Source organism: Saccostrea cucullata, unplaced genomic scaffold (genome assembly GCF_032062105.1).
Source record: "Saccostrea cucullata isolate Sc308-1 unplaced genomic scaffold, CSIRO_AGI_Scuc_v1 ctg7929, whole genome shotgun sequence".
Lineage (NCBI taxonomy): Eukaryota > Metazoa > Mollusca > Bivalvia > Ostreida > Ostreidae > Saccostrea > Saccostrea cuccullata.
Genome location: NW_026926836.1, coordinates 10314 through 20626, shown reverse-complemented (window position 1 = coordinate 20626; position 10313 = coordinate 10314).

Below are 10313 nucleotides of genomic sequence, written 5' to 3'. Positions count from 1 at the left end.
TTTTAGACTGGTAATGAATAAAGAATATGAAATACCTATAAGAGGCTCATGGTTACAGCAGCATATCATATGCGATTTGGGTCTAATACATGTATCACATGTATGTAAATTATTGAATTACATACCGATGCCGGTGTAAAGCCCAATACTGGTACATGTCGCGAGGACCCGGAGTCATCCGGACTCACTACCGCTCTTTGCGGAGTCGAGAAAAGTTGGCATTTGGAAGAATATAGCACCACATGGCATTGTTTAGGATAGCAACTCCAAATGATTTTCGTACCAATATAAAGCGAAATAGTATGTGTAGCCAATAATTGTACTCCAAATGGTAGATTGCCAACTAACAAAGTTTAGAATATTTTATCAGCTTTAAAATGTGACGATTTTTCAATCAAAATTTAATGAGCAAAGTTCCGTTCTAGCTCAAAAATGCTTAAAATGTAACATTTTAGGATTAGCTTCATATGTGGGCTTCTAGCAATTTTTGAAAAGGATTCCACCAGGATTTTTTACATGTATATCCTTCACATGGAATTTGGATGTTCTATTGTATTCATAATACATTGTCCACGCCCCACAGAATGGTTGGCATTTCTCCATCGCAAAAGAATCGCCAAAATATACAAATACCAGTGTGGTATCACTGTCTACATCTAGTAAAATATCAATATAATAGTCTGCCATTCTAGTTTTCCTCTTTTAATATCCTGCTCAGCTGTAATAATGTAGCCTCTCCAATTTTTTTAATTTACTTGTAATAACGTAGCCCTCCCATTTTTTTTATCTGTTGTTTTCTGGAGAGGGCTACATTCTATAGCATCTCCAATGGTGTAAATATTTTTTTTAATAGTGACTGCACAATAAATTATTTTTACATTCAACTTACTTCTAATAAGACGAAATTTTATCATGCCAACAACAGATCCTTGTTAATGCTGTGAAAAACTTGTAAAATAACTCTGCATGTTTCCTGTAGTTTAATCACTTTAGTAGCTACAAGTCACGCGTGATGAATGAGACAGCTTCGTTTTAAATTTAGAACAACTAAATAAAGCAATATCGGCGTTTATGAATTATTGTGCTCAATTTCATTTACAAAAACATAGGATATAAAATATTTTAAGTGTTATTTTTAAGCAAGCAGCGATATTTCAATCTAATAAATTAAAATTAGATGTTAAATATCTGCTCGCATACCGCTCCACTAACTAGTGTAGTGAGTACTGCAAGCGGATTAACATCTGATTTTAATTAGATTGCGATATTTATGCTTAAATAAGGCAATTTCAAAAAAGCACCGCTCCTTATAAAACCCTAAATTTCTCATTGGCTGTCCCAAAATATAATCAACAAGGTCAGTAACATAACGGTGAAGTTATTTTAAAAATCCTTATAAATTATATTTTAGTCCCTAAAATTTAATTTAGGTTGTCGCATATGCCTGTTAAAAAGAATGCACAAGTTGTGGAGTGTGGGCATAGTACTAATGAGAAACAATCCAAAACCAACCTGGACTCTCACACCGGACCACTTGCACTAGCGATTATTTTCAATAACTTTTATTAAAATACCAACTGTCGATGAAATCGTTTTCAAGAAATTTGCCCACATACAGAACGATACATTATTGCCGTAAACGTCTACGAGGTAACTTTGCGCTTCTTGGTCGGGGTACCAAAACTTTGATTAAAAGCCGTGTGATAGCTTCAATGAAATTTTTAAAAATGAATGTTCTTATAGCCTTTTTAAGTATGAAGTAAAGTACTGATATATTATATTACATTGTACATATAAATTATCGTATGTTAGCAAGTAACACTAATTAAAGAGTGGACATGTTATGATTTATTTCGACATACTCAGTTCCGTTTACCTGTTTCCTGTTGCGTTATTCTGGAACTTTTTCTTGAAAAAGCTTTTACATGTACTATGTATAATCATGGTTGATGTTAAGTTTTTTGTGGTGCAAAAACAATATGTTAGAGTCAACATATTTCACTTGTAGTCATATCGTTTTGGACTTTGAAATACAGACAAAAGCAACTACAGGAGACGTTTGTATCAAAAAACCTAGGTTCGAAATAAATATGTAAATTACTGTTGAATTTGCGACAATCCATAAATTCCTTTCAATTTCTTTTACATTATTATGGTAGTTTTCATTCAACCAAACGCTTGTCTCTATTTATGAACTCCATTTTCCCTATCAGAGACAGTCGCCATTTCGGACTCGTTCAAATTTTCAAAATCCAACAACTCGTTTTGAAGAACTTTAATTTTAAAACAATTTATATATTATGCATTTTTAGAAGGGTTTCTTTTACTAATTATAATAAATAAAAAATATTGAACGAGGTTTTTTTCAATTCGCTTCTCGGAAGCCACCGGAAGTATCGGCACGACACACAAAAAAATACATTATTGGCAATATCTTAAAGACATGTCCTTTACTTAAATAATTTTCAGTTCATAATCTTTAGCCTTTTAAAAAAAAATGTGACAAAATTTCATTTTAAATCAGAAAATTGTCCATAACTTGGCATTAAATGTGAATTTTCAAATTTCCTCTCAGATGTATCAAGTTCCTATAAATACGTTTTTCTGAAAGTTTCATTGAAAACCACTAAATAGGTGAGATATCGCGTGCCACAAAATTTTGAAAAAATAAGAAAAATAATAAGAAAACAGTAGAATAACTATAATAATTTTCTGCTTTTATGGAAGACCTTATAGTTATTCTACTGTTTCTTATTATTTTTCTTATTTTTTTTCCAAAATTTTGTGCACGCGATATCTCAGCAACTATTCAGTGGTTTTCAATGAAACTTTCAGAAAAAAGCGGATTTATAGGAACTTGATACATCTGGGAGGAAATTTGAAAATTCACATTTGATGCCAAGTTATGGACAATTTTCTGATTTTAAAATGAAATTTTGTCGCCCATTTTTTTTTAAAAAGGCTAAGATATGAACTGGAGACTTGTTAGAGAGTAAAGGACATGTCTTTAAGATGTGCGTAATCTATTTTTTGTGTGTCGTCAATACTTCCGGTCGCTTCCGGAAGCGATTGAAAAAAACCTCAATTTTTCAACTTTCTTGTTTTTCAATATTTTTATTTATTATAATTAAGGTAAAAAGAAACCCTTCTAAAAATGCGTAATATATAAATTGTTTTAAAATTGATTTCTTCAAACTTAAGATATTGTCATTTGAAAATTTGAAGCGGGTCCGAAATGGCGACTGTCTCTGATAGGGAAGTCGGAATTCATGGAGTCAGACAAGCGTTTGGTTGAATGAAACTACCATAATAATGTAAAAGAAATTGAAAGGAATTTATGGATTGTCACGTCGCAGGTACGTTGCACATCTATTTCAAACTAAGGTTTTAATCCGAGGTTTTCTCAAACGTCTACTGTAGTTGCTTTTGTCTGTATTTCAAAGTAGAAACGATATGACTACAAGTGAAATATGTTAACTATAACATATTGTTTTTGCACCACAGAAAAACTTAACATCAACCATGATTATACATAGTACATGTAAAAGCTTTTCAAGAAACTTACCAGAATAACGCAACAGGAAACAGGTAAACAGGAAACTAAGATATGTCGAAATAAATCATGACATGTCCACTACTTTAATTAGTGTTACTTGCTAACATACGATAATTTATATGTACAATGTAATTAATATACTCAGTACTTTCTTCATACTTAAAAGGCTATAAGAACATTCATTTTTAAAATTTCATTGAAGCTATCACACGCTTTTAATAGAACATCCCAAAGAAGAAGCGCAAAGATTACCTCGTGACGTTTGCGCGGAATAATGTATCGTTACTCTATGTGGCAAATTTCTTGAAAACGATTTCATATCGAAAAACGGCGGTTTAGATTTAATAAAAGTTATTGAAAATAATCGCTAGTGGGAGTTGATTCCGGAATATAGAGCTTGTCCAGGTTAGGTTTTCATTGTTTCTCATTAAGGGTCCTCCACACACTCACAACTTGTGCATTACTTTTAACAGGCATATCAACCCTAAAAAAGTGACCAGGGATTAAAATATAATTTATAAGGATTTTTAAAAAAAAATAACTTCACAAGTTTCCGCCATGTTTACTGACCTTGTTAGATTATATTTTGGGACAGCCAATGAGAATTTAGGTTCTATAGGAGCGGATCTTTTTGAAATTCCCTTATTTTAAGCATAAATATCGCAATCTAATTAAAATCAGATGTTAGATCCCGCTTGCATACTCGCTACACTAGTTAGTGGAGCGAGTATGCGAGCAGATCTAACATCTAATTTTAATTTATTAGATTGAAATATCGCTGCTTGCTTAAAAATAACACTTAAAATATTTTATATACCTATGTTTTTGTGATGAAATTCAGCACAATCATTGATAAACACTGATGTATTGCTCTATTCTGTTGTTCTAAATTTCAAGCGAAAGTCTCAATTACGTCACGTGTGAACTGTCATGGCTGCTGAAGTAAACTACCAGAAACTTGTAGAGTTATTTCGCAAGTTTTTCGCATTTAACGGGGTCTGTTTTTGACAGTGAATAAAAAATTCGTCTGATTAGAAGTAAGTTGAATGTAAAAATAATTTATTTTGCCTGCAGTCGCTCCAATTTAAAAAAAATATTTTCACCAATAAGGAGATGCTATGGAATTTTAGCCCTCTCCAGAAAACAACAGATTAAAAAAAATCGAGAGGGCTACATTATTGCAGCTAACATCAGATTAAAAAAATCGGAGAGGGCTACATTATTGCAGCTAGACAGATATAAAAGAGGAAAACTAGAATGGCAGACTATTATATTAATATTTACTAGATGCTGAGACAGTAATACCCGCACTAAGGTGTTTGTCTCTAAATGCACACTCCTTCAAATACTATCTTAGCGGAACTCTTTTGCGATGGAGGTAGGAAACGTCTGTTGGGCGTGGACAAATGTGTTATTGAATACAATGCAACATCGGTCATTGTGAAGGATATACATGTAAAAAATCTGGTGGAATACCTTGCTTAAAAATCGCTGAACCAGCCTGATTAATTTTTGAGACGAGCTAATCCTAAAATGTTACATTTTTAACGATATTTCTAACTAAGCCGGCTCTTCTCATTAAATTTTCATTGAAAATCGTCACATTTTAAAGCTGATAAAATATTCTAAACTTTCCTTTGTTGGCACTACCATTTGGAGTACAATTATTGGCTACACATTGTACTTTCGGCTTTATATTGATCGAATCATTTGATTGCTACTACTGTAAACAATGCCATGCATGTGTACCCAAAATCCAGAGCTTTCTCTCGACTCCCCCGCAAAAGAGCGGTAGTAAGTTAGATAACTGCGAGGTACTCGCGATATTACATATTGGGCTTTACCTAGGAAAAGGTCAATATAATTCAATAATTTACATACATGTAATACATGTATTCATCAAATCGCGCATATGATATGCTCCAGGTGACCATGTGACCCATGAGCCTCTTATAGGTATTTCATATTCTTTATTCATTACCAGTCTAAAATTAAACAACAGAATTTAATTAATGATGTAAATTAAGTTTGATTAAATTCAGTTAATTAAATTAACCCCGACCCCCTCTAAATCCGCGCTTGTCGAAAGTTATAGGTACCCAATCATAGTACGTCAACCCCACTCCTCTACCATCAACACACACACAAACACACCCTATTTGCCTGTTTTTGGAAACAGGCCTAGATGGTAGAGTTAAGATAACATCTTTTGAAAATGATATTCTATATTTGTTCTCATACTATACATGTATCTGAACACCTGCATCACATTTTGGCTTGCGTCACGTACCCAAATTCAGTACTAGTTTTACCATAATCATTTTTAGATTGCACTGCACGTGCAGTGTGGTGTACACATATTTGCATGTATATCAGTAGGAATTATTTCATTTTGTGTTTGAATTGGATTATATATTTCATGAAGTTGACAGGACTTAAAGTTACGACAGTTGGTAAGTACAAGTTTTGGGTAAAATAGTCTGAAATGCAAATAGTTAGGTTAAAGTTTAAAGGTCATTAGATGCGACGAATTTCACATTCTGAAGAGTTATCCTTGCATTCAGTTACAAGATCCAGAATTTTTTTTCCGGGAGGGAGGGGGATTTCAAGACAAGAATTTACTGAGAAGTAAACTAATGGTGGGGTCTGTTTTCTAGGGTGGAGGGCATCCAAAGTCATTTTTATTTGCTTCAGCATATATTATAGTCCTATTTAAATAACACTGCAAATTCAAGAGGGGGGCATCATCCACACCTTGTCCATTTAATGACAAATGATCATGTGGCCCTTTCTAATTATTTGATATAACATGATATAACATTTTAAAGCACAACAACAATATGATATGTATGTATTTTTATTTTTAACAAAAATTACTGTATTTTTTTTAATTATTTTTTTTTTTAGTTTTATTTATTTTTTTATTTCATTTTATTTATTTTTTTTTATCTACTTATTGATTGCCTTTGTCTACACATGTACCTTTCATGCCTCTCTGGGGGCCCTTAATTGGCAAATAAAATATTGTCTATTGTCTAAATAGTAGGAAACTTTTCCATTTGACTATACAATATATAATTTTGTTTGATGGCTTATGTTATACCAATCTAATTAAAATTAGATCCTTTATGTTCCTTTATTTTGTTATGTCGCTGTAACAAAATAAAGGAGCGTAAAGGATCTAATTTTAATTAGATTGATGTTATACATTTAATGGTATAAGGTTATGAATCCCTACAGGTATCCTCACTCTCCTATTGCTAATGAACTGAAAATGTTCACAATATGACTGCATAAATTACATGTAAAAAAAGTGCATCAATGATAAGATAAATGCTTGACATTTTATTCATGAATTTGTGTCAACCTATCACCCTAGAAGTTAAGGAATGAAAATCATTCAAAGAGATGGACCACATTAAAGTATTTGTACACTTTTTATTAACAGTACATGAACAATCAGGCCGGGGTCTGGGAAGGGGCGAGGGGAATTTAGGATCGAGTTAATATCTCTTTGTGTCTTAATGGTTGAAAACTCCTAAAAAGAATGTTGACCTCAAATCTCACTTGTCCCCATTATTTTCAAGTGGTGGTGTCTCCATATGAGTGAAAAATTCCTGAGAGGGATGTTTAACAAAAAAAACAAATGACATAAAAACACAATATTGATTTGTGTTAAGAAATATGCAGGAGATTTTTTCCTTCATATTCTTCTCAAAACAGCAAGGGCATCATTGTCCCCCATTTTTAGGAAAGGGAGGGGACATTAAATCTCATTTGCCTGTCAGTCTGTCCATCTTATTGACAGTATGTGCATCTGTCACAATAAATTTAACCTAATTGGTCATAACTTTTGAATATTAAGACATACTAAGGGCTTTCATATTTCACACATACATTATCACAAAACTTTCTAAATATATTATGATTTTTGAACCCATGACCTTGACCTTAAAGTTTTACCTTTCGAGGAAAAAAAACATTATTTAAATTGATCATTTTGAAGAGAAAAGATGGTGTATTCAAATTATACATGTATATTACATGTGAAAAGATTTTTCTAAATATATATATTATGACTTTTGACTCTGTGACCTTGATTGAAAAAGAGATAGGACTTTCCTATTTGACATGTACATTAGCTGTAACAAGATGTTTTCAAGCATGCTATGATTTTTTCCCCTTTGACCTAGAAGTTTTACCTGAATGGCTGATTTTCAAAAATTGACATTTGATAGGGGTGCATATTTGAAACACAATTTGCCATAAATTAAGGCATCCCATTTACTTAGACACATAAAGACAGGGCTCAATTCTTTGAATTTGCTTGTATAATCTTGATATATGGAAACATCCTCATATAATGTAGATTCAAGTTTTTTATGTAACGCCATGATTATCCTGGAGATACATATACAGTGGACCCCCATTTATCCGTACGTTTTGGTTCCCAGTCAATTTGTCCGGATATGTGAAGTGTCCGGATACCTGAATCACCAGTTAAACGAGACAAAATAACAATTAAAAATTCCATTCAGATGAAAAATCGTCCGGATACTGAAGCATCCGGATATCTGGCGTCCGGATATCTGAAGGTCCACTGTACATGTATAATAGTTTTTATGATATCTGTCTTCCACCTTTCCATCTGTCTTTCCATTGGGCTCAAAGAAACTATTCTAGATATTTTTATCAAACTTCATATGGCGATAGATATTGAGGAGAACTTTGTAACTACATCAACATTTTTTTACCTTGACCTTTCCTTTGACCTTAACTTCGCTTTTATTTAATCAGTGTTTAGCTCAGTTTAAAAGATTCTATTCAAGATTGTCTAATCAAACTTTATATGTTGAAGTATACTGAGGTAAACTGTCCAACTGCAGCAACATTTTTTGACCTTGACTTTTCTTTTGACCTTCACTTCACTTTCCTTTAAATAAGTATTTAGCTTAATTAGAAAAAAACATTTTAGTTGTGTAATGAAACTTCACATGATGATACATACTGATGTAAGCTTTACAATGCTTCACTCTTTTTTACCTTGACCTTTCCTTTGACCTTGACCTCACTTTTCTAAAATTAATGTCTAGATCAGTTTTGAATTTTGAAACACAGTTAAAATAAGTGTCTATCTTTAGAAGTTTTAAATAAACAATTTATTATATTTTTATCAAACTTCATATCCTAATAGTAAATTCATACTGATTGATGTAAGCTTTTCAACTGCAACGACATTTTGACCTCAACCTTTCCTTTGACCTCTCTTTTTCCTTAAAAAAGGTGTTAAGCTTAGTTTCATTAATTCATTCAGATATTTTTATCAATGAAACTTAATATACTGATATGTATTAGTGATAGCTATTCAACTTTATCAAAACATTCACCTTGCTCATTCCTGTGACCCGATCTCCCTTCTTTTTAATTTGTATTTTGCTCATCTTCTCTCTCTCATCATAGATTTTTTTTATTAACCAATTTCACTTTAACTTGGTAGCAACTTTAAACTGCCAACCCGGTAATCACTACCATATTCTTGTCATTTTACGGCCGTATAGCAAAAAAATGAAAGTAAAGTTTCTGTTAAATTCATGATTGTTAAAGCGACAATACGGCTGCAATTCGTGTGCTTTTTCATGCATTCAAATTTACCCAATATATCATTAAGGAATAAGGTAAAAAGTTGAAGTAAGCATTTTGAGAAAAATAAATATAAATATATTAACGTTATTAGAATCTGTCGGAAAATCAAGGGTCGTACGACTTAAACCTGTTTACTCAAGTTGTACCACGTGAATTCTAAAATGGCACGTACAATTACAATGGAATGTTAAGTAAAAGCCTTTATCAGAATCAAAATATCATAACTCTAAGGTAAATTAAAAATAGTTAACATTTAGTATACATTCAGACAAATTTAACATGATTAAGTACTTATGTTGAACGTTTTGTGTATTGGGGTGCAGGAAAGGAAAATCCACCAAATCATACGTCATCGCGGCAAAATGTCAAACAAAATCTTTCTGTAGTTCCAATACAATTTGCACTCCAAATGGCAATGATTTTTTTGTCTTTGAAAGCCATAGAGATACGAGAAATAATAGCATGTATCAACAAACCTGTAGGGTATAACCTTCGCGAGCCCCACGTGAATGTCCCTGAGATCCCGTTTCTTCTTCGTCCAATGATTTATTAATCTCCCAACTAAATTTTTTTCAGGAAAGTTGCTTTTTAATTTCAAGCCCTATTTTTTTGGTCTTGTTTTTCGTTTTAGTCGACTTTGTCAAATTGTAGCAGGCCTACCGGACCTCCTTCTCTTACCATGCTGTTTTGTTTATGAAAACTATACCCATTCATGTATAGCATGGAATGTGGAATTCAAACACGTTGCAATGTATATATTTATGTACAATAAATAATTATTAATTTTAATGAAATAATCAGAATTATTTACAAATAACACTTTAATTGTAATTTTTTGAAAGTGTATACATTTATGAGTATGAAAAAAATTCCAAATCCTATAGGAGAATTTTAACAAGTCTGTTTTTTGAAGAGATGCGCCATATTGTCACTGTAATGAGATATCTTGTAATTTTTTTTATGAATTTCATTATTTTACCCGCAGAAATGTTGAGCATGTGTTTTTTTTTTTCAAAAAAAGTTTTCGTATATATATACAAGGAACATGGCAAAAACTTAGCGTTACTAGGAATTGACAAATAAGTGTTGAACATTAATTTCCATAACATCTTCA